The 24,434-nt window shown below is 51.2% G+C and overlaps 1 pseudogene; it reads left to right on the forward strand.

Moving 5' to 3' along the window:
* The first annotated feature begins 4,488 nt into the window (after positions 1-4,488).
* LOC144256715 (ankyrin repeat domain-containing protein 33B-like) lies at positions 4,489-24,124 on the forward strand (annotated as a pseudogene).
* Positions 24,125-24,434: the final 310 nt, after the last annotated feature.

Genomic DNA, 24,434 nt, shown 5'->3' on the forward strand with positions numbered 1-24,434 from the left:
GTCCTCTAGAACTTACAACAACATCCATGATTTTCTGTCCTCTTGGAAGGGCCTCTGGGAGGCTTATTGAGATAACAGTTGGGGGGTGGGGGTCTGTGAAAAATGATGTTTTTATTAAGAATCTGGTGGTAGTCGTGCTGGGCCACTGTGGGGTTGCTCTAAACCTTGATGTCCCAAAGCAGTGGCAGGTGTACTGGAAGTGCTGGCTGTGGCTTGAGTATTAGCTCTGGGTTGGATTTTATTGTCTCACTGCATCTGCATGTCTGAGGAGGTGGACCTGAGTCTCAGCCTGCTAAAAGGTGTCTCAGTTAGCTCTGGCTGCTATAACAAACACGGTAGACTGCAAGGCTTGTGAGTCACAGGAACCTCATTCTCACAGTTCTGGCGGCTGGAAGTTCCAGATCAGGTGACAGCAGGGTTGGTTTCTGTTGAAGATGGCCACCTTCTCTCTGTGTCCCCACATGGTGGCAGAAGGGGCTACAGAGATCTTCAAGGTGCCTTTTATGAGGCTCCACCCTCATGACCTCAAACCCTGGAGACACTACCTCCAAATATCACCACGTTGTGGGTAGGGATCCGACAGGCAGTGCCCTCGGCGACCAATGGCTGCCTCCTCTGGCCTTGTGTTTCTTGACCTTTGGTCATTCCTGAATACGTTTTCCTCACATGTGTGGGGAGACGTACGTGTGTGTGAGAGTGGATGTGTGTGTGCTGGTGATGTCAGGCCTGGGTATTCAGACTCTGCAGTTTCAAAGGACAGCACAGGGTCCCCACCCCTTCCTCCTACCACTGACTCGATGGACTGATAGAATAAACCCTGCTTCAGGAATTCCTCTGACCCCACAGGGAATGTCACAGAGTTCCAGGGGGGAAGAGCCCTTTCCCTGGGAGTCACAGGGGGAAAAATCTGCTTGTGCCAGCACAGACTTCAGTGTGACACATTCACGGGCAGTTTTGATGATATGCTGCTGATAAGGCAAGTGCATTCATGAATTGGGAATCTTTCCATGGCAACCGTACAAAACCCAATTCGTATGAACTTATCATCTTTTCTTCTCTCTCTCTTAAAAAAAAAGAACAACAAAAAGAAGGGTGCAAAGTGTTATCACCCCACGTAATTGGAAAGTCCAGAACCACCATGTCAGGTGAGGCTTGATCCAGCTGCCCTTACCGTGGCTGCAGGACCGGGTTCTCTATCTTTCCACTCTGCCTTCCTTGACTGGAGCCTCGCCCTCCAGCTTCTCCGACTTCTCCTGGGCAGCAGCAGAGCACAGTGGCTGCCAGAGCCCAGCACCCCCCTTGCCCCCTCCTCCAGCCAGAGCCACGGAAGTTCTCCCCATAGCTCTTGCTCAACCCCTGTATCTGTCATTGTCCCTGTTAGGTGACATGCCTCTCCAACCCAGTCTCTGTGCTCAGGGATGGAGAGGTGACAGCTGGGATCCCTGGAAGGGGGAAGGCTCACTCCCGTGGAAACAGGGGCTGACTCAGAGTGACTCATTCCCCAAAGAACAATTGCGCCATGTTAACCCGGGGAGAGGATGGATGTTGGAGGCCACAAACACACACCCACTGTGGTGCTTTTGAGATTTGTCCTATAATGAAAAGTGACACTAGCCAGTTTAGAGAAGAGGGAGAAGAGGTGGTCACTGTGCACAGGGGATCAAGGTTGGTAAAAGGGGGCTGAGTTCTTAGGGCCAGTTCTTAGGGCCGAGAAACCTAGCTCCAAACAGCAGAACTTTCTTGTCCCGTTGTCTGGAGATCGGAAGTTTGAAGCCCGGGGTCATGGGAGGCCACATTCACCAAGGCCTGCAGAGGAGAGTTCGTCCTGCCTCTGCCAGCCCTCAGTGTCCTCTGCAGTCTCTGCCATGTGGTCACATGGCCACGTGGTCACATGGCTTCTCCCTGTGTCTCCCCCGTCTCCTGTAGGACTGTAATCACATTGGATTGGGGTCTACTCTACTGAGGTGTGGTCTTGTCTTAACTGCACCCATCTACAGTGACCCTGTCTCCAGATAAGTTCATGCTCATGGCACGGGGGTCGGGACTTACCATCTCAGTCTGCAGGGTCACAGTTTGTTTCATAGAAAAGCCTTTCTGGGGAGCCTCAGGGAGGACTTGCTGGCTTGGTGTTTATTTTGGCTGATGGGCAAGGCTGGCTGCAGGCCCTTGGCCCTGACTGTTTTATGGTGGAGTTGCTTTGTCTCACCTCATAAGGGATCTGTAGACCCCACAGAGAGGGCTGTGGCTTAGGGCCCATTGAGCACTGAAGACAGTGAGCCAGGGACCTGCCACATGGGATGGATTTGTCTCCATCTCCACGACCTGCTGCTTCCTGTCCGTCATGGCCCGTGGACACCAGTGAGTGCAGGGATGTTGGGACCAAGACTCAGCTCTGCATTCTGGCTTCCTGTGTCCCTCGCTAAGGTACCCAGGCAAGTTCAGTGGCTGTAGGCTACAGAGGCCATCCTGTGAACCAGGTGACAGGTCTCTTCTCATGGTCACTGTGTTAGATGTGCAGGTGGGAGGCTGTGCCTGGCAGCTGGCAGGGGCTTCGTGGTGGTCTCATTGCTGTTGCTGGTGGAGATGTGTACGATGGCAGACCTGTCATATGCTGTCCCCTCACCAGTGCACGATGGCAGGCCTGGCAGGCCTGTCATACGCTGTCCCCTCACCCATGCATGATGGCAAGCCTGTCGTCTGCTGTCCCCTTACCCACACACAAAGGCGGGCCCGTCGTCTGCTGTCCTCATGCACAATGGTGGGTCTGTAATATACTGTCCCCTTACCCAGGCACGATGGCGAACTTGACATACACTCTCCCCTCACCCATGCATAATGGTGGGCCTGTCATCCGCTGTCCTCGCTCACCCATGCACGATGGCAGGCCTGTTGTCTGCTGTCCCCATGCACGATGGGACTATCATAAGCTGTCTTTTCACCCATGCACGATGGCAGGCCCCTCATCCATGCACAATGGCAGACTGTCATATGCTGTCCCCTCACCCATGCACAAAGGCAGGCCTATCGTCTGCTGTCCCCTCACCAGTGCACAATGGCGGACCTGTCATATGCTGTCCCCTCACCCATGCATGATGGTGGGCCTGTTATACACTGTCCCCTCACCAGTGCATGATGGTGGGCCTATAATATACTGTCCCCTCACCAGTGCATGATGGCAAACTTGACATACACTCTCCCCTCACCCATGCATAATGGCAGGCCTGTCGTCTGCTGTCCCCATGCATGATGGTGGGACTGTCATAAGCTGTCCTATCACCCATGCATGATGGCAGGCCTGTTGTCCGCTGCCCCCTCACCCATGCACAATGGCAGCCTGTCCTCTGCTCTCCTCCTCACTCACCAACCTGCTGTAGGGTTATGTTTCCTTGTCTTGCTGGAGACCAGTGGTCTCAGGCTGTTGGGGTGGACCTTGCTGTCCTCCTGTTCAGCAGAGGTCCTAGAGGAGCTCAAATGCTTTCGCCCTTCTAGGAACAGAGGACACAGGGAAAATCAGGCCACCTCTACTATAAAGTTGCTGATGGTGTACACGTCAGCCATGACTCTCTGTTGATGGTCTCGGATATTAATATTGCATTCGCCTAATGGTTTGGCATTTATTTAGTTACCAGCTCTCCAGAATCAACCTTCAGCTTGCTTCTCTCTCCTGTTTGGACCTCTTCCCCAGGGCCACACAGTGTCCACCTCTCCTCCTGGCTGTCAACGAAGCCATCTTTCCCAGCACCTGCTCCGCCTATCTCCTCCATCTCATTTGATGGCAGCCGCATCTGCCCAGTTGCTTAGCCTGAACTTTGGGGTCCTCCTGGGCTCTTCTCTTCCTTTCACAAACCATGTTCACTCTAATAGCAAAAAACTTCACAAGGTGTCTGGAATCCAAACGTGGCTCTCCTCTGCCCCTCTGCCACCTTCCTGGAGCCTGCTTCTGGCCCCGCAGCCAGACCTGAAGCAGAGTGGACAGCCCACTCCCCTAAGCTCTGTGCCCTGCTCCGTCCCTGCTGGCTGTGGACTCCTCCCAGGGAAGGCGCCGTCCGAGGATACTCTGTGTTTCCTCTCTGGGGCTGTTTCCCCTCAATGTCCCCCAGGCTCATTCCCTCGGCTCCTTCATGTCCTGGGTCCAACAGCCCCTTCTCCCCAGTCTCCCTGCCCCACATCCTGCCCTGTACTCACATCTCACCTGCCCCATATTACAGTCTAAATCCCCCGAGCACTTACGCGTCTCCAAGGCCTGCAGTTCACTCCCCGAAGGCGGGAGCCGACTCTTCCCCGACCTCTCCACCCTCCAGGCCTCCCTCCCATCTGATCAGAAGACCTTTGAACATGAGCCAGCAAGTGATTTGCTCCACAGTGTCACTGAGAGCTGGGGACTGGGGGTCCTTGTTGCACTTAGCCAGCGCCTGGAGGTCAGTGGTGGGTTGAGGACGCTGAGGCTATGCCCCTCTGACCCGCTTCCCTCTTCGTTTCTAGACTGGCCTTATTGTCGCCTGCTACCATGGCTTTGTGGACACTGTGGTGGCCTTAGCCGAGTGCCCCCACGTTGACGTCAACTGGCAGGACAACGAGGGGAACACGGCCCTCATCACACCTGCGCAGGCAGGTAAGAGCTGGCCTGGCCTTCCCCTGGGGCTCTGCTCTGGCAGCGTGGCCTGTCGAGTCGGAAGGATGCAAACCCATCTGTGCTAACAGGTGCAAGGAGGGGGCTGACGGGTGTGCGGGCCCCTCCTCTCTGTGCGTTTGGGACCATGAGATGACCCACTCCTGCGGAATGCAGCCTGGGGCAGACCAGCTCCTTTGGACATGCAGTTGCACCAGAGACCCAATCACCCTCACCCAGAACGTCACAGCCAGCCAGCTCCCCGGGAAGTCATGGCTGGTGCTGTGAACCCACTAGAGGAAGAGACAGGAAGAGACACGACCATGTTTTAGTGGCAGCTAAACAAGAAAGTAGATACGCTTGGAAGTGACCTTGCATTTTACCTAGAGATTTAAAGGAACACCAGGAATTGCTTTCTGAGGGCTGTTAGACTATTAGCCTACCAAGGTGAGGCTGAATTAGCGAGATGGCCCTGGAAGTGTGGGTGGGTACAGGTCCTCAGGCCTGTTCACTGTCGTCTCAGGAGGCCAGCACTTACCATGGCCACGTGCATCCTGGCCTCCTCCTTAGATTGTGTTCAAGCATTTTTTGAGGTCAGTGTGAAACCTGCATTTTCCCCTCATGGTAACACTTTAGTTTTAACTGAGGTCTTGACCAAGTCTGTAACTAATCTTTTCAAAGAAATTGGCTTCCAACGAATATTCAGACCTTTGTACCCTCAGGCTCCACATCAATCATGGGTAGAAAATATTTTACAAAGTTTGTACTGAACACATTCAGATTTTTTTCGTGTTGTTATTCCCTAAACAATTCAGTGTAACAACTGTTTTAATGTAGTATTTACGTTGAAGTAGGTGTTATCAGTAATCTAGAGATTTAAAGTGTGCAGGCAGATGTATAAGTTATATGCAAATACTATGCCATTTTCTATAAGGCATGTAGGCCTCGAAGTCCCTGAGGAGGGATAACTGTGTATCTGTCTCATCAGTCAAGACCTCAAATGCAGGTAATGCAGCTGCCTCAGACTGAACCAGAAAGAGAAGGGTTTGTGTATTAAGGAACTTAAGGTAGTTGTTCACGAATGGGGCCCAGGGCCAAGAAGGCGGAGGAAATGCTCCAAACCACATGGTCCCTTGGCCTTGGTAAGGAAGTGTCTGCTGTTGTCCCCAAAGACAGACCTCCTGGCCCTTCTTGCTGCCTTGATTGCTGTGTCAGTGCTTGCCTGGGTGGATCTGATTGGGGTCCCTAAGAAAACTGGAAACAGTATATGATTGTTTCATTCAGCAGAGTGGGAGGTGGTCTGTGCACCCCTCTTGTCCTTCAGGACACAGGGCAGATGGATCCCGAAACTCAGAAAGGACCGGGGTTTGTGCAAATACCTGTTTCCCTAAGTGTGGTCTCCATTGAGGACTCCAGGCACTACAAGCCAAGGTCACAACTTGGAGAGCAGCAAGCATGTGAAAGGCCATGGTGAGGTGCTGGGTGATCAGAACCTCTGGTGGCTCTGGTGGGCCAGCACCTTGTCAGGGACCAGGACTCCCAGCAAGGGGAGGCTTTGTCCTTGAGTCATTTTCTAGCTCACGGGACAGAAGTAGACGTGGAACCCAGCGCTGTCTGTTGGGGCTCTGATGAAGGCGTGCCCTGGGTGTCATGAATGAAGATCACTCCATCTGGCCTGGATGTTCAGGGCAGAGATCGCTGAAGAGGTGGCTCGAGTCCAGTGTTCTAGAAGTCAGAGGCAGGTCCTTTGATACAATGGATTGCAAAGCCCTGGGGCCGAGGTGGCACTGAGAGAATCTCTGGAATGGCCGGTCTGAGGGACAGAGCAGGTGGTTGGTGGTAGGATGAAGATGCCTGGGAGAGACGAGAGGCCCTTGAAGAAGGCAGGGGCCTGATCACTAAGGGTCTGGTGCAAGGGGATGCATTCCAGTGGCATGGGGCCTGGTGTGTGGTGATGGGGCCCCAGGAGGTTCCAGAGCATGTGGCTGGAGCACTGTTGTCAGAGGATGTGAGGTGGGCAGTGGAGAAGGGTGAGCAGTGGGTGTTGTGGTCAGGCATCTGCACAGGGTCATCGCCGGCTGCAGAGGGGACAGAGAACAGGGAGTGGGAGACACACAGGCTCCATTCTGGCCATGGGGCCTTTGAAATGCTGTGAGACATGGAATGAGCCGACCTGGCTGGCGGTGGAGAGGACAGCACTGTCCTCGCTGTCCCTCCTGGCAAAAGCTGGGTTTACTTGAATGGGGGACCCTGAGGGCGGAGGACGGGGTAGGATCCTGAGCAGTGTGAGAACGGGAGGGAAGGAGGCTCCTTTTCTGATTAATTTGCGAGAGTGTTCACTGGGACTGTTTAAAACTGTTTTTATTTTGTATTCACATGTAAGTAACAATTTATCTAGAAAAATAGCACACCCCTCCCTCCCTTCCTCCCTCATTTCCTCGGTTTCCTTTAGTCTCACAGAGGAAGAGGTGGAGCCCAGCCTGCTCTCTGCATCTCTGTTATGCTTTGGGTGGGGGGGGTCCCCCCCAAGTTCATGTGTGAGACAGTGCAAGAAGGTTCAGAGGAGAAACGACTGGGCTGTGAGAACCTTAACCAGCCAGTGATGAATCCCCTGATGGAATTAATTGAGTGGCAGCTGAAGTGGTGGGCGTGGCCCGAGGAGGTGGGTGTGGCTGGAGGGGCCTGAAGGTGGGGCTTGGGGGTATCTAGCCAGTGGTCTCTCTGCCTCCTGATCACCATGTGAGCTTCCCTCTGCCATTCTCTCCCACCATGATGCCCTGCTGTGCCCTGAGCCTGAGCCATGGAGCTGGCCTTCTATGGACTAAAACCTCTGAAACTGTGAGCCTTCAGTTACACTTTCCTTCTCTGCCTTGTTCTGGTCAGATCTTTCAGTCCCAGCAGTGAAAAGCTAAAACAGTGCTGTACCTGGAGGAGCTCCCACCCCACCCTTGACACTGAGAGAGGAATCCAAACCCCTACTGTGTGCGCCTCAGCCCTTTTTGTGTTTGTTTGACTTAAACTCAGTGTTTTTCCTTTAGGAAACTCCCCTGCCCCCATCTCTGGCTCCGGGTCTGCCTTGTTTTGTTTGTGCCCCCCTTGGGTGTCCATGGACCTGGAGATGAGGTCACCTGTCCAGCTCCAGTTTTGTCTCACCATTCTGTCTGCATCCTTTCACTCCAGGGTCCAGGGAAACCCCTCAGATCCCCCACTCCCTGGTTTGGCGGCCATTTCCCAGTACTTTCTTTAGAAAGCTCAAGTTGGCAAGTAGTTCCCCCAGTTGTTTGCTGTTGGTACAGGGGAGTGAACCAGGGTGCTGAGCCACTGAGCCACATCCCAGCCCTTTCTGTTCTTCTTCCTTTGACACAAGGAAGTTGCTTAGGGCCTTGCTAAATTGCTGAGGCTGGCTTTGAACTTGAGATTCTCCTGCCTCAGCCTCTCCTGAGCTGCAAGGATTATAGGTGTGTGCCACCATGTGTGGCCTAAAACTTTAGTCTGAGAAATTGAGAACACTTGAATGAAAAGTAAGAGAGTCTGCTCAGAAGATTCCACAGTGGTCAGCCACTGTGCCAATTTGCTGCTTTCTCTGCTTACCCATTAGAGTTAGTGGCAGACACCACCCTGACCTACGCCAGCAGGATCTCCTCAACAGCAGGCAAAACGCATCCCTGCCACATCCAACAAATCCCACATTGATTCAGTGAAATTATTTATTATATCTCAGACTGATAGTCCAACTCCCCCCATTGCCCTGAAAACACCTTTATAGTTTTGCTGCTGAAAAATAGTTTTTTTGTTGTTGTTATTTTTAAGTAGACACGACAGTAGAGTGTATTTTGACATATTGTAATACGAGGAGTAGAACTTGTTCTGATGAGGATCCTGTCCTGTGGTTGTACACGACGTGGAGTTACACTGATCGTATATTCATATATGAACATAGGAGAGTTATGTTTGATTTATTCCACCATCTTTCCTATTCTCATCCCCACTTCCTTCCCTTCAAGCCTCTTTGTTGATGAACTCTGATGGAAGGCGAGATTACTTCAGTGTTGAGCCCCTTCAACTCGCCACCTTGAAGGGGATCTGCCCTTTTTGGTTCCAGGAACAGGGCCAGCTTCACGGGCTGTGAGCTCTGCGCTGGACAGGCCCTGGCTCACAGGGCCCCTGCTCCTCTTCCTTCCTGCCCTGAATCTGCCTTGCACCTTGACCCAATCCTGTGGCTGCCCCACTTGGTTCTGAACATCACTGTCCTCACACTGACCAGGAGATTTCTTTCTCTTGCATTGGCCTGCCCTTGCCCAACCCTGACTTGAGTCCCAGGAGGCCTGTGTCCTAGGGAAGGAAGGGCTGCAATGGCTCAGCCCAGGACCAGGCCTGGGGTGTGGCAGGAAGCACTCAACAGGGTGGGTCTTGCTCCCACCCTGCAGACATCCCTGGGTCAGGGAGGGAGGTGAAACTCCAAACCTTTGTTCCTGTGTTCTAATGAGAGGAAATTTAAAGCCAGACACCAAAAGCCAAACAAGAGAACTTTATTATTATAAGTGATAGTAAAGAGAAAGTGAGATGAAAGCCACGTAAAAGCAAAGCGAGGCTCGTCTCTGAGCAGAGAACAACAAAGGAGACAATGCCGTCCTCAATTTATTACTGTTTGATGTTGACCAGGAGAGCTGGGGACCATTTCTGCACTCTGACAATCAGGTGTTCAGCTCCTTCACGTCGGCTGGTGGAGTTTTGACCTTAGTTGGTTCTCTCCAGAACCATCATGGTGGACGTCCTATTTAGCAGGACTTCATCTACAAGTCAACCCCATGTTAATGTGGGCACCGGGGTCAGCAGCTGGTCAGGAGTTACCTTAGTGAGCCTGCGCTACTAAAGGAATCTTCCTTCCCAGACAGATGGAGACACTTACAGCCATAATTCCTAGCTTCACATCAACTCAGTGGACCCTGTCAAGAGATAGACCCATTAATCCTTTCCTCTTAACATGTTTTCCCATTTGTTCCTTTGCTTCTGTTTATCTTCTACAAATTAACTGCCGCCCTTTGCTTTCTTTTCCACTTTGCAAGTGGTTTCAAGAAGACACTAAACTAATCTGAAGAACACCTGTGACCTAGCCACGCATTCCTGCTCATTCCTCGCTACTTACCTAACACCTGCACTACAGATTTCTTTTCAGTCAAGTGTGGTGGGGTTGCCACAGGATCAGGGGGCAGCCCACCCTCTGCCTGGGGTTACCTCTGGAGAAGGCTGACCCCCAGGCACAGGGCCCATCGTGGCCTCACATGTCCAGTGTGTTGAAGAGTGTGAGGGTGGGTCTCAGGGCATCCATGAGGACCACCTCTTCCCCATCCCTGCTTCTCATCTGCAGGGCTCTGCCAGACTTTTGCCCTGATGTACTTAGATCTGTGTAATACTCCCTTCCGCTTCCTCAAGGTGGCCTGTCTCCACTACCCCAAGTCAGGTGTCCATAGAGGAACACAGAGACTATGATGTTAATGTGAAAGCCAGGAAGGGAAGGAGGAGCTGCTCATGGCTTCCCATTTTACCAAGGGGGCTCTTCTGCTCCAACCAGGAGGTGGTCTACTCCAACACCATTCTATTGTCATCCTCTTGATGATTCCAAAAGTTGTACAATAGGTGCTGACAACTAAAGGAAAATCACAGCAGAATTAATATGAGAGAAAGAGGGAGTGGAAGAGAGAGCCCCTGTCCCCCTCCTGACTCTCTGTTCCAAGTCAGCACTTGGGTCCCCAGGAGCCACGGTGCAGCCAGCTGCAGTCAGACCTCACACACGTGTACACACACTTGTAACTTGCACAACCAGGATAACCTGGTGGTTGTAATCCTCTGCACTTGGTCTGGCTAGGAGCTCCTTCTGTGTCCTCCTGGTCCTCACAGCCACCCTCCTGAGGGTGACCTGTGCTCCCTGTACTTTCCACTGAGACCCACGTGTGGCAAGGAGGAGGGAGCATGTTGCTTTTTGCTTAATGCAGTGGACCTGGCTCTCCTCACAGCCCTTCTTCTTGAAGGACTTGCTGAATAAGTATTTGTTTTAAAAGAAGGTACTGTGTGGAATGGAGGAACCGTGGCTCATTTATGTGCCCCACAGCTACTGAGTGGGCAGGTCTTGAATGAGCCATGTGATCAAGGCTGCACTGGGGTCCTGTGAGCAGGCATGACTGTCTGCGCTGTCAGCCCAGGTGGCAGGAAGCGGAGTGAGTGGCAGAGGACTGGAGGCACTGACGAAGGAACTCACTCCAGGTGGCAGGGCAGGGTTAGGGGAACCATTGCTTGGAAGGTGGAGACAGACCCTGTGAGGGTGGCCCAGGCCCAGAAGGCTGCCACTCCAACCTGGGGCTGAGCTGGGAGGCCAGACCAGTCTCCTGATGAGCCCGTCTGAAACTTCAGGGGTAGCAACCCCAGCAGGTGCAGGAGGAGGCCAGCCTCCCAGGCCAGAAGCAGGCACAGAGGGAGAGAAGAAATGCACAGAGATTGTTCTGAATTGCTTCCTAAAGGGCCTGGCAAATCCCGGGTTTCCTGCCCCTGCCCAGCATCTTCCTGTGGGCCTCTGTATTCCTGTGAGGTCCTTCCTTGAGAGCAGGGTACCGCCCCTCTCTGAGCTGGGCAGGCAGGAGGGAGCCTGGCAGCCCAGCCCCACCCTCCATCAGTCTCCTGCCTGTCCTGTAGGCAGCCAGCTCTGCTCCCCCATCTGCTCCCCCATTGCTCCGCGGAAGAATTCCTGGGAGAGTCCTGCTCTCCTTCTGGCGGGTGGGATGCTGTATTTCCAAAGCCGACAGTTCCCTCTACTGGCCTGGTTTGGGGAACTACATTTTGAGCGCCTGGAGTGACAGCAGTCAGGTTTTTAGGCAACCTGAATTCTTTTTATTTTCTGTTTCCTTTCCTGGAATCAAGAAGTCCCCGTTTCATTTGTTACTATGTTCTTAGTGACGGCACGATCCTTACCCCCTAACCGGCCTCAGGAGTGGTTGAATGAATCAGTGATTATTTGTGTTGTCTTGATAATCAGAAACCTTTTAATAAATGAGCTTCTGCGTCGAGGGGACCGTCTTTTTCACTTGATGAATATTTGTCGCACTCCCCTGGGTGTTCACTAGGAGACTGCTGGTGACGTAGGGCAGTTTGTGGGATGATGGGGGAAAGCTGAGGGGTTCCCTTCTGTGGTTTCTGTTCCCTCTGAAGTAGGAGGTAAGTCATCTCATAGGAGAGGAGCTTCCCATGAGGCAGGTGGCTTCAGACGGTAAAAAGTTCAAAATTTCCCACATGCTTGGTGGGTAGTCAACCAGGAAGCACAGGAGTGGGCCAGGCCAAGTGGCCCCTCAGGCTCGGGTACCAGGGACTTCTACCACCTCATGTGCTTTGGGTGGAGATGCCATTGCTACGTGGACCCAGAGCCTGGGGCCGGGGTGGAGCCGGAGTTGGCTGTGGCTTTCCTCCTGTTCTTGCGCTGTGGCCTGTCCACTCACTTTGTGAGAAACACGCTGAATCAACCACTTGTCTCCCTCCTCCTGCCCTCCCTGTCTGGCCACCATCCTCTGCCTCCTGTGTGTGCCTACGCTAGCATCCTGGTGACCTCCTGCCACAGGGTAGCGCTGGCGAACAGGATGGATAGGATCATCACCAGGCAGTGGCTGGGAATCCTTGTCCCTGCGTTGCACTCTTTTGGAGTGGCCCTGAGCTCATTCTCCTTTTTTAAAAACAGATTTTAGATTTTAGAACACTTTAGACTTAGAGAAAAACTGCAAATTGTACAAAGAATTCCTGTGCATCTCGCACCCAGTTTCGTCTGTTCCTCAGATCTGCGTTAGTGTCACGCTGTTGACCAAGGACTGAGCCTGTGGCCATGTGTAGTTATTAATGAAAGTCCCCACTTTATTTGGATTTCCCCAGATTTTCCTGTCCCTGGTTCCCATCTGACATCCCACAGCGTATGTGGTCATCATGTCCAGGAGCCTCAGATGTTCCATTTGTGATGTGTGTCTGTGTCCAACAGAGGAAGGCTCTGGGCTCCAGTCCGGGTGCCGTGGTTGACAGGGTGGCTGTCATGGGGAAGACAGGAGCTACTGGGTGCATCCACAGGGTCTGGTATTCCGTTCTCGTGATGCTTAAGCTGGCGCCGGGCCCTGGGGGAGGCCTGGGCCATGGCAGGCAGGCCGGGTCCTCTGGCAGCTGGCAGCCTCCAGCCGACTCAGCCCTCTCCTCTCAGTCTGCAGGCAGAGTCTCATTTCTGTCCCACCTCAGGAGAATGATGGCCTCATCTCCTCTCCCTCCCCCCACACAGTGCCATCCATTGGAGGCCTCTGTCCTGAAATTGGAGAGTCTAACCCTGGGGGTCCTGGATCCTCCAAGGCTGGGGGCTTCCTTGGGTTGGGGGAGATGCTGAGTTAACCAGAGGAGTGCAGGGAAGTGTCCATGAGGTCCAAGCTTGTGGCCCTGATGTGGAGCTGGGCGTAACAGCGTTGGAGTGACCTGGGAGGCTGCAGATGGCCGACTGTTGGTATGTCAGGATGGATGTGGCTGCACATCCAGCACCGCCCTGGGGCTCTGCAAGAGGGACTTGTGCAGACGGCTCACATCCCCAAGGGAATGCTCACCATCACCTGCAGGGGCCAGGATGGGGCAGGCAGCTGGGGGGTGGCTAGCCAGGGCCAGGGACAAAGGCGCTGGGAGAGGACCTGTTTCCCACTTGGTGTGGTTGGTCCTGGGACAGTGAGGAAGGTCCTTTAGGTCAGTAGTTCTCAACCCAGGTGATTGTACCCCCTCCCGTTCCCACCCTACCAGGGGACAGGTGGCAGTGTCTGGGCCCATATTTTGTTGCCACAGTTGGGGCAGGAGTTGGGGTTTCGTGGCTGCTGGCACTTCGTGGGTCAAGACCAGGTGCTGCTAGTGGTCCTTCAGTGCCCAGGACAGCTGCACCCTAGAGTGATCCAACCCAGTGCCAGGATGCTGTAGGGAATCGAGGTGTGTCTGTGGTCCCGTGTGTGTGTGGTTGGGGGAGTCCAGCACAGAAAGACTGAGGGGGTGGGCTAGCCTTGGGCTTGGGTGGCAGACCCCAGAGCCACCTTGTGGCTCAGGAAGCTCTACTTGAGACAGGGTTTTCCGGGGATGGATGCTTGAACTATTGCCTTTTGCACAATGGCCTCCTGATTCACCCCGACTGAGAGCACCTTGGGCTTTTTGAGAATATGTCTGGCAATAAGCAGAAAATTGGATCCGTTTTTGGAGGAGCCAGATGAGAAAGGGGAGAAATCTATACTCCCTAATGAGTTTCCTGAAGCTTCTCAGCTGCTCAGGGTTTTGGCTGAGGCAGGCTCCTTGTGATCATGTGTGAGTGGGGGGTGGGGAGGGAGGGACAGACACTCTCTTCTGAGTGGCAGCAGAGGTGTGAACATGAGCTGGTGTTATCTCTTTGCTATGAAGATGAGCTTTTCCTCCCTGAAGCACTGGAGCACTTGGAAATTCTTCGGAGGCTCAGTCCTGGCTTAGCTTCTGTCTGCCCCAGCGGCTCCAGCTGGGAGCTGCCAGCGCCCGCCTGTGATGACATTGCTGTCCCTGCCCAGCCTCCTCTGCCACACGGTGGGACCCTGCACCACTCAGGTGGGTGGCTGAAGGGGCCTCAGTGAACCTGAGACATCCATGTGGCCAGGACAGGGCCCTCTGCCTCCTCCTGCTTCCTGGGCTCTGGAAGGATTGTCTTGGGATCAGAGAGGAAAATGTGCAGAGCAGGAAGCTGCCCGGGGCCTGGCTTCCTCTTGTGCCACCTCCTGACATACTCCAGTCCCTCTGGAGGCCTCGTGTGAGTGAAACGCACACGTGTACCATTTTCTTTCAGGGCACTCCACCATCACCAGCTGCCTGTTGAACTATTTCCCTGGTCTTGACCTTGAAAGGAGGAACGTGTTTGGCTTCACCGCCCTGATGAAAGCAGCTATGCAGGGCTGGATGGAGTGCGTCAGAGCCCTGATGCTCGCAGGTACGTGCCTCTTGTCCCTCGCACTTGTGGGCCCTGGAAATAACTGACTCCTTTAAAGAATGTCCCCCAAAGAGACGAATCATCCCCATGGAAACAGCCTGGCAGATGCCACGAAGAATGGGTTCTTTGTTGAGGTGGTGACAGTTGCCTTCCGGGTTGTGGAGGGGGTCACAGCCAGCAGTTCAGTGCAGATCAGTGCTGAGCTCTGGGAGGAGTGACGCCTTCCCTTGCCCTTGGCTTCCTCCCACCCACACATCTGCTCCCAACCTGTGCACATCTGCTCTGAAGAAATGTGGGTTCTGGTCTTGGCCCTGGGTGGGCCCACGGCTATTGGAGTGGGCACAGGAGGGGGTGGTCCGGACCAGGCTGCCTCCTGCTTGCTGGCAGTTGGAGCTGCAGGATGAAGTGTTGTGTGGCAGTTTCCAGAGTCAGTGGAAAGTTCCAGGCTTCAGCTTGGGATCAACAGGGCAGCCCCCTTTGTCCCTTAGGTCCTTGTCAGCCTGGAGAAGACACTCACCGGTCCCCATCTGCAAAATGGGGGTAATGACCTCTTTCGGTCCCTCCTCCCTGAGGACGAAATAGTTTACTTTATAAACTCTCAAGGGCTATGCCGTTTTAATGAGCTACTAAACCAAATTCCTTCTGATGAACCTCTAATTCTTTTCCTGCCTTGAAACTGGGGTCAGGGATAGTCTTTAGTGCCACCTCACCAGGTTATTTGGAGAATTAAGGGAGAAGATGTGTCTAAGTACATGTAATGCACTCAATAACCAATAGCTGTTGCTCGTATTCATTTGCTGCCTTAATTTATCTTTATTTTTGGCTGTGGCATGGGGGTCAGCCAATTCTGCTTAGTGCTACGAGTTCCTGAAGAGCTGACATTTTCCCTCTCTTAGTCCATTCTTGCTGCTATAGCAAAATGCCAGATGTGATGATTTATAAACAATATGTTTATTGCTCATAGTTCAGAGTCAGGGAAGCCAAGATCAAGGCACCAGCAGATTGATGTCCAGTGGGGGCCTGTTCCCTCTTGTCATGTCCTCCCCTATTGGAAGGGCTGGGGGCACCCTCTGGCCTCTTGCATGAGGGCACCAATCCCATTCCTGAGGCCTACCCTGTGACCAAGCACCTCCTAAAGCCCCCACCTCTTTATACCATCCCCTTGTCTATGGAGTGTCACACTATGAAGTCTGGGGGGCCAACATTCAGATGGTGGTTCTCCTGGGAATGCCATCAGAGCTCTACCAGATCCCGTCTCCTCCGTTAATGCGCCTTCTCTGTCCCAAGACCTGAGCTGGCTCCCTGTCTAGTTGTCATGTGTTCCCGGTTGCCTCTGGCCTGTGACAGTTTGTCTTCATGTATTATTTATGACTCGGCATTGTGTGGTGCACCCCGACCTGAACTTGTTTTTCTTTCATCCATCTGGGATTTGGGGATTTACAACTTTTAATTTTTTTCCTCCTGCTTTAAACTCTGAGTCTTACAGGATGCTATAGGACAAATAAACTCAAAGAACAAGGATGGAGGTTTTGAAGATTGCAAATCTACTTAGAAATATAAAAGGATCATAATTAAAATTAATCCCATTGGTTGTGCTTTTGATTCAGTGGCAGTTTTAGTTTTGAAAAGCTCAGTTTCAGCAGAGGTTAGGCCCTGCCTGTCCTGTGTCAGTGAGAAGTGGTCCCTCCTAGTTAAATGGTGATTGTAGGATGCTCTTGTGAATGGCAGAAGCTTCATCTGCTTTCATTCCTTTTGGATTGAATTTTAATCGAGTGCAGATTTTTAGTAATTTACTTTTTCTACTGACAGTGTATGCTGTCAGTCATATCAAATGCATTTTTCCCAACAAGTTAATTTGAATTACCAACTTTTTTTTCCTTTTGGTGGGAGGTCAATTGCCTTCTAATCGCCCTGGAAAACACGAGGGGATCAGTCCCACTATCATTGTCATTTCGTCTTCTTTGGGTCTCTTAGAAGTTTCCGGCATTTGCTGCAGTATTTATAGGATCTCAGAAATGCCCTCCACATCTCTTGGGGAGATGGTACTGGGGGCGATGGGCTGGGTGTTAAGGTCACCTGCATCCCACCAGCTGTGGTTACAGATTAGACATTGGGTCTGTAGACGCTCTTCCCTGTCCCCCCTGGGAGTTTTCCCCCAGTGAAGTCTGGAGCCCTTGTAGGCACAGGCCCTGCCTGTCCATGCCTCGGGCTTCCCTGTGTACTGTGCTGCTACAGAGCGGGGGGCGGGGGGGGTAAGTGACCCAGAAAGCCAGGGCGCAGGCTTCGACCAGCTCCATACCTGTGGCAGTCACTTGCCTTTCTGGACCGCGGTTTCCTCTTTTCTGGGATGGAAGCTGTGATGGCTCTGAGAGAGGGAGCTCTCTCTTGCCAGGGCCACCCTAGATGCCTGCCATCAGGACATGCCACTTAGGAATGTGTTGTTACCATTATTAGGGAGTTTATGTATTCTGTAGTTATTCATTAAGTGAATAAAAGAGCAAGGCATATTTTTCTCTTTGAAAAATATCCTGTGATGAGACCTTTAACTTACTAGGGCAGTAAGCATGTAACTCAGGGGTTTTTTAACCTTGGCATGATTTTGAGATTTGGGGCCAGATAAGTTCATGTTGTGGGTGGGGGGGAGGTTCTGACAACTGTAGGTTGTTCAGTGATGTCCCTGGCCTCTACCCTCTAGATGGCTGAAGTATCCCCAGTCATGACAGCCAGAAATGTCCCAGGCACTGCAAACATCCTCTGCGGGGGTTGGTGGGGGAAACGGCGACTATTGTTATAACTAATAAGTGAGAAAGGATGAAAAAAGAGAAGATCTTTTTGTTCTTAGATATGTTTCTTCCTCCCAGCTGGTTCTATGTTGTCTAAAATAAAGATGAGACCTTTTCTAACTACTAAGTTAGATTACAATTCTCAACTATTTTTATGTCTCTTATTTCCATTTAAACATATCCATATCAGGAGAACTTAAAGCACTGGAAGTTCCCAACAGCCTGAGCATTTCTTGTAGATTGACAGACCCTTCAACATGGAGTGAGTCTATGTATAGCTTAGGAAGGCTACACAGGAGTTAACTGCAAAACGGTCATCCTGTGATAATTTGAAAAGTAAAGTGTGCAACCATTACTACATATAAAAACATGCCTTTCTAAGTTCTTTAGATGAGGTGATCTTTGTTTCCTGAATGTTTTTCTGCACCTGAGTTTCTGAGTTGCCGTTTATTTTCAATAGCAAACATTTCAGCTTATATGTGATAAATTGGATGAAACCCTCAACTGTTTAGATTTTCTCACCATCTGTAATGTACAGGTACAGATCAGCTTGGGTCTGCATGTGCAGTAGAACAAAAGAATGTTAGAAGTATCAAAAATTTTAATTTAAATAGAAAATATAACCGGATTCTGGAAACCTGATTCAGTGGGTCTTTGGATTTGGCTTCCTAATATTGTCGTCTGTGCTGATGACAGTCCCACGGGAGGCAGCAGAACCTTGTTGATTCAGTGGAATATTAATGTCCCACAGTGACAAGTCTATTTAAATCAGTTGGCTCTGAGAAGCCGCATGGAGGACAGGATTTTTTAATGGAGATTGCCAGGTTCCAGGTTGCTTTCGAGAGCTCCTGTTTGTACTGAAGTGCCGCGTGAAGTAAGGCTGCTGCCGCGGGAAGAGAAATAATCAAAGGCCTGCATCTTGCACGATTCCAGGGAGCACATAGATTAAGAGGAAGATGAGGAGCCAGAAAAGACACTGTGTTCTTGCTCCACGGTCCTGCTCATCTCCATCAAGCCCTGACTAGACTTCTGGCAAACCAGGGACTTATACTAAGACGTTGCTTTCTGTTTATGAGGAAAACGGGAATTTTTTGTGAACTGAGAATTTGCCACACTGGAGTTGTTTCATGTTATTAGAAAAAAATTAGGTCAGGAAATTCATACCACACCCCTCCACCCCAAAATCAAACCCTGAGACAAGGACTTGAGGACAAGTAGATTTTTTTCAAAGGTTGCTTTGGGGAAGCAGCCTGGTAGGGTGCAGGTTGGGGGAGTGAGTTAGGAAGAGACAATGCTAATAGGGTGACCTCGGGCTCCTGAGCAGGTTGCTGGTGGTTGACTGGGACTCAGCCCTGCTGGGCCTTCTGAGAGATACCCCAAGGGACAAGGATGCTGGGGGATTTGTCTTCCAATTCTGGCCCCTCATGGGGGCAGGGTACACCTTTCCCACTTGCTGTGCCATGGAGGTAGCTCCTCAGTCCCACTGGGCTGACAGCAGGCTCTCCCCCGTGACCCTGCAATCCTGACTTGCTGTGCTGATTACACACCCAGTGCCCCAGACACAGGCTAGAGGTGGCCCAGCAGGAAGCTGGCAGGGGCTGGCCCACCCTTGTGGTGTGTCACCTCCTGTGGCAGGAGGGCGGCCTGGGCTGGGCTGCCTAGGAAGGATGCTGTCAGGGTGGGGGATGGTGGAGAAGAAAGAAAGTGACTACTGCACCCGCCTCCCACTGTCCTGGGGGCCTGGCTGACTCCCAGGGGAAAGTGAACTGAGAGGGCGGGAACATCATTTTTCCCCTTTGGCACTAGTTTGGGATGTTTTCCACTGCAGTAGCAGAAGTCCAGGCTGGAGAGTGGATTAGACAGGTGTCTTTTCCTCACATCTCACTAGGAGTCTTAAGGTTGGTGGTCACTGTCCAAAGCTGGCCTTGGTTCAGAGAAGACAACATGGACCTGATTTTCTTCTCCTATTCATCAATTCCCTTAGCTTCCTGCTTTGTCACCTCTTGATTCCAAGACAGTCACCAGACCTCTGGTAGGAGGCAGTGGCAACAGCAGCAAACTCACTTGTCCCTGTTCTCAGGAGGTGAATACCCCATGGGGCTCTGGCCAGCACAAGGTTGCTTGGACACAGGCAGCCAGACAAATGGGAAACAGACTTCAGTCATTAGGTTAGACCAACGGTTCAGAGTCAGGGACGATATTGCCCCCCAGGTGACATTTGGCAACAGCTGGATACATTTCTGGTTGTCACAACTGGTGGGGTGCTACTGATACCTCTTGAGTAGTCACCAGAGATGCTGTTAAAAGTCCTTCACTGCACAGGACAGCCCTCACCACAAGCAAGGACAAAAATGCCAATAATGCTGAGGTTGGGCAGTCTTAGGCTGGACCATTATAATCCATTGCCTAGAACTGAGCATGTTGCTTTGAATAAAATAGAGGATGATTTTGTGCAGACAACTCCTAGCTGTCAGCAAGGTGGCAAGTGGACCCATTGGCAAGAGCCTATCCTTGGTCCACAGGTTTGAGCACTGTTGGGTAGGTAGGCAAGGATGCTGGTGGTGTCAGGGAGAAGATGGACACAGTGGCATTTTGGAAGTTCTCTATATCTGTTTCAAGGTATTCAAGTAAAATGTTAATCATCAGTACAGTTGATCCTCCCATGTCCTGGGTTCTGTTCCAGGCAACTACAGATATAAAATATCTCTAAAAAATGCATTTGTATGGAACTGGTACAGACCTGTTACCTTGTCACTGGTCACTGGACAATACAGCCTAGCAACTGCTTACATGGCATTTACCTTGCCTTAGGTTTTATAAGTAACCTAGAAATGGTTTGGTGTCTGGAAGTGCATGGGTTATATGCAAAGATCATGCCATTTTCTACAAAGGAGTTGAGCATCCTTGGAATTTGGTGTCCATGGGGGTCTTGGAAGCAATCCCCTGTGGACACTGAAGGGTAACTGTGCTTGTCATTCATAATTTACCTGCTATGTCCTGGCCATCAATGTCACCCTTAGCAGTGGTTTCTGAGGAAGTGAATCCCTAATTAAGCACCACTCAGATCCTAAAACTGCATGGCAGTCACAATGGCTCTTGTTCTTTGGGGTGTTTGTATTTTCTGAGCATTTTGAAAAGGTGGGGGACAACAGGAAGAAGGACGCTGCGCTCTGGACAGCTGTTCCTTTCGTTTTCCATTAGCATTTGAAAAATGTCTCTTTCACGCAGTGTTCATTAAGATTTTAATTTTGCAGTTTGTTCCTTTTTTAAGTGACATGCAATTAATTAAGGTTTAATGTGTCATCTATTTTCTGCAATGACATTTTTACTGCCCCCTTTTCATTTTAGTCAGTTTATAAATTGTACTCTAACTAATGAGTTCTCCTGATTTCTGGTTCCAAATAATTACCACTCTTGTAAGATGGCTATTCTTTAATGTGTCACAGAATTAAGACTATTAGCAGGTGAGCTCAGGTGAGCCAGGTCTGCCTGGCTATGAGGCCACTGTGGGCTGGCAGGGCAGGGAAGTGGCAGTGCCCCCCCCCACCTCTCTCAACTCAGCACTTATTGATCAGCCACCGCATGTCAACACCTGGGTCTGTGTGGGATATAAATGAAGCTGCCTCTGCCAGGCCTTTCTCCAGGGAGCTCACAGACTAGATAATTGCCCTAGTTTTTCACATTGCTTTGCCAGTAGAGATATGACTAATGGGACTTGAAATCCTGAATGATTTCTAACTGTATGTGGGGCTGAGTTTGGACCAAGATTAACAGCAACTTTGTAATAATTTCTACATTGCCAAGTTGAAATTTATGCATATTTCACCAGGATGATTTGGAGTTTAATGTTGGAATGTTTGTATGTGAGGGGCGGGGGTAGTGGGTAGAATGGAGAGACATTCAGGAAGACGTTGGGGATACATCATTAAAGATTCTCTAGACAATCAGAACTGATAGGGTGCATAAATTAAGAGATTTATTTTAAGGAATTGGCTCATGCAGTTGTGGGGGTTGGTAAGTCTAAAATTTGTAGGCTAGGCCCACAGGTAGGAGTTAATACTGAAGTCTAGAGGCAGAACTTTTTCTTTTATTCCATGTTTTTTTGTTGGTGCATTATAATTTTTCTATGTTTTATTTATTCTGCTTAGTTATACATGACAGCAGAATGTATTTCAATTCATTGTACACAATGGAGCATAACTTTTCAATTCTCTGGTTGTACACGATGTAGAGTTGTACCATTCGTGCCATTATACATGTATCTAGGGTAATGATGTCTGTCTCATTCCACCATCTTTCCTGCCCCACACCCCCTTCCCTCCCCCACCCTCCTCTTTGCCCAATCCAAAGTTCCTCCATTCTTCCCATGCCCCCCCACCATTATGAATCAGCACCCACTAATCCGAGAAAACATTCTGCGTTTGATTTTATGGGACTGGCTTACTTTATGTAGCATGATATTCTCCAGCTCTATCCATTTACGTGCAAATGCCATAATTTTATTCTTTTTTAATGCTGAGAAACAGTCCATTGTGTATACATACCAGTCTCTTTATCCATCCATCTACTGATGGGCATCTAGGTTGGTTCCACCAATAAGCTATTGTGAATTGAGCTACTATAAACATTGATGTGGCTGCATCACTGTAGTATGGTGTATTATAATTATATATAACGATGGGATTTGCTGTTGCATATTCATATATGAAGGCAACAAGAACTTTTTCTTCTTTAAGAAATTTGAGTCTTTGCTCTTAAGGCAGTCAATGATTGGATGAGGCCCAGCCACTTCTTTGGGGTTGATCTCCTGGACTTAAAGTTAACTGATTAGAAGGTGTTAGCCAAAGCTACAAGATCCCTTCAGGCCACACCTAGATTAGTGTTTGATGAAAGCACTGGATGTTCTAGTGTAGCCAAGCTGACACAGAATACTGACCATCACACCTGCCCTGCTGGGTGGTTGCTAGCACACAGAGCTGAGTGCAGGGGACCCAAGGTACTCCCTGGAGCTTGCCAGCTTTGCAGCCCAGGCAGGTCCCCAGCCACCGTGACCATCATTCATTCTGTCATGAACCTTTGTTACAGGCATGCCTCCCACCTGCCAGGATTAGATGTGTTGCAGAAGGAAAATGCATAAGATATGGCCTCTGTTTTGGAATAGCGCACCATCTGGTCTATAGGAATATGGGCTGCAGTCCCCCAGCCAGTTAACTCCCCAGTGGGAGGGGTGAAAGACTACCATTTCCCACAAAAGAGGACCCACAGCAGCCCTCCAAATGACAGGACAGAAGAGATGGTACCAAGTGCCTTGCAAGTGACTGTTACCATTAGCATTTAGAGCACTCCAGCTGCATCATCAAGTGATCTCGAGACATCTTTGTTGTCTAGTCATGTCTCCATTGGCAGAGAGCTGTGGAATCTTCTTTCTTTCTTTTGGGTACCAGGGATTGAATTCAGAGGCACTCAAACACTGAGCCACATCCCCAGCCCTGTTGTGTATTTTATTTAGAGACAGGGGCTCACAGACTTGCTTAGTGCCTTGCTATTGCTGAGGCTGGCTTTGAACTTGCAATCAATCCTCCTGCCTCAACCTCCTGAGCTGCTGAGATTCAGGAGAGGAGCCACTGCACCTGGCTGGAATTTTATCTCTTTAAAAAAAAATCATGATTTAGATTTAGACAATTTTTTTTTATTTAGAAAAGACAAAAGCATCAAATGATGCATGAGAAACCTTTTCTGTTACAGTGGTAAATGCAGTAGGTGACTGTCACATGCAGGTGGCAGTGGTCCAGGATAGAGCTTGTTATTAGGTTTTGGAAAGTTTACCTTTGTTCCATTCTTTGCCTGTGAGTTGCTGCTGCAGCCACCCATTTGTGCTTCTTGTTTTTCAGGGGCAGATGTACATGCCTGGGACAGCCACCACGGGATGTCACCCCAGGGTGGGCTGCTTACACAGGCAGGGTGGAGGCTGTCGGACTCATGCAGAGGCTGCTGGAGCGGCCCTGCCCTGAGCAGTTTGGGGAGAAATACAGGCCAGGGCTGCCGCTGACCCCGGAGGCGGCTCTGAAGCCTGCAGCCTCCAAAAACTGCTTGCAGAGGCTCGCTGAATTTGTGCGGTCCGCGCTGACCCCGTGCTCAGTCCGGGGCCTGGAGGATGGGGGCGTCCTTGACCACATGGTCAGGATGACCACAAGCCTTTACAGTCCTGCTGTGGCCATCATCTGCCAAACTGTGGGTCCTGAGGACCTTCCCTGTGTTGGAAAACGGCGGCTGGCAGTGCAGGAAATCCTGGCTGCTAAGGGGGACTAGGGCACCCTTGCCCAAGAGAGGGACGAGGCAGAAGGCGCTGAACAGCAATTTCGGACTTCTGAGGTGGTGGGGGGCTCCGGAGAGGAGGCTCCAAGACTCAGTCCCCCGTCTCCCTACCTTCCAGGGGCCCAGGGGTCAGCCTCTGCCCGGCGGAAGGCCAGCCTCCTGCCCCTGCAGCTCCTGCACTGAAGCAGTGTGTGGCCGGGTGTGGTGGTCCCCAGGGTCTGCATCAGCAAGGCGCCTGCGCCCACCTTCCAGCCAGAGCGCGTAGGCTGCAAGGGCAGCACCAAGGGCAGCATCCACCTGCAGATCCCCAAGTGGCGGTACAAGGAGGCCAAGGAAGAAAAGAAGAAGGCAGAAGAGGCCGAGAGGAAGCGCCAGGAGGAAGCTCAGAATAAAAAGTGGGCACCGTGCTGGAGGAAAAGGACATGAAGGGGGTCGACGGGCAGAGGGCCTATGTCGGGCTAGCACTGAGGGGGGCGTAGAGCCCCAGCCGGGAGGAGGGTGGGGGCGGGGGCATGACCTTGGAGAAGGTGGAGTGGCGCTGGGGAGGCTGTCCCCTGGCTGGGCGCTCAGGTGCTCACCAGGCTCCTGCAGTGCGCTCATACCAAGCTGCGCCACCTCTCCTGACAGCTGCCTTCTGGGATCCCAGGAAGTGGTCAAGTGTTCCCAAGAGGGAGCTGGGAACAGCACGTATTGATTTGCCTAACCCTCCTTCCCCTAGAAATCAATACACCTAGCA

The sequence above is a fragment of the Urocitellus parryii genome, chromosome 8, assembly GCF_045843805.1.
Source record: "Urocitellus parryii isolate mUroPar1 chromosome 8, mUroPar1.hap1, whole genome shotgun sequence".
Lineage (NCBI taxonomy): Eukaryota > Metazoa > Chordata > Mammalia > Rodentia > Sciuridae > Urocitellus > Urocitellus parryii.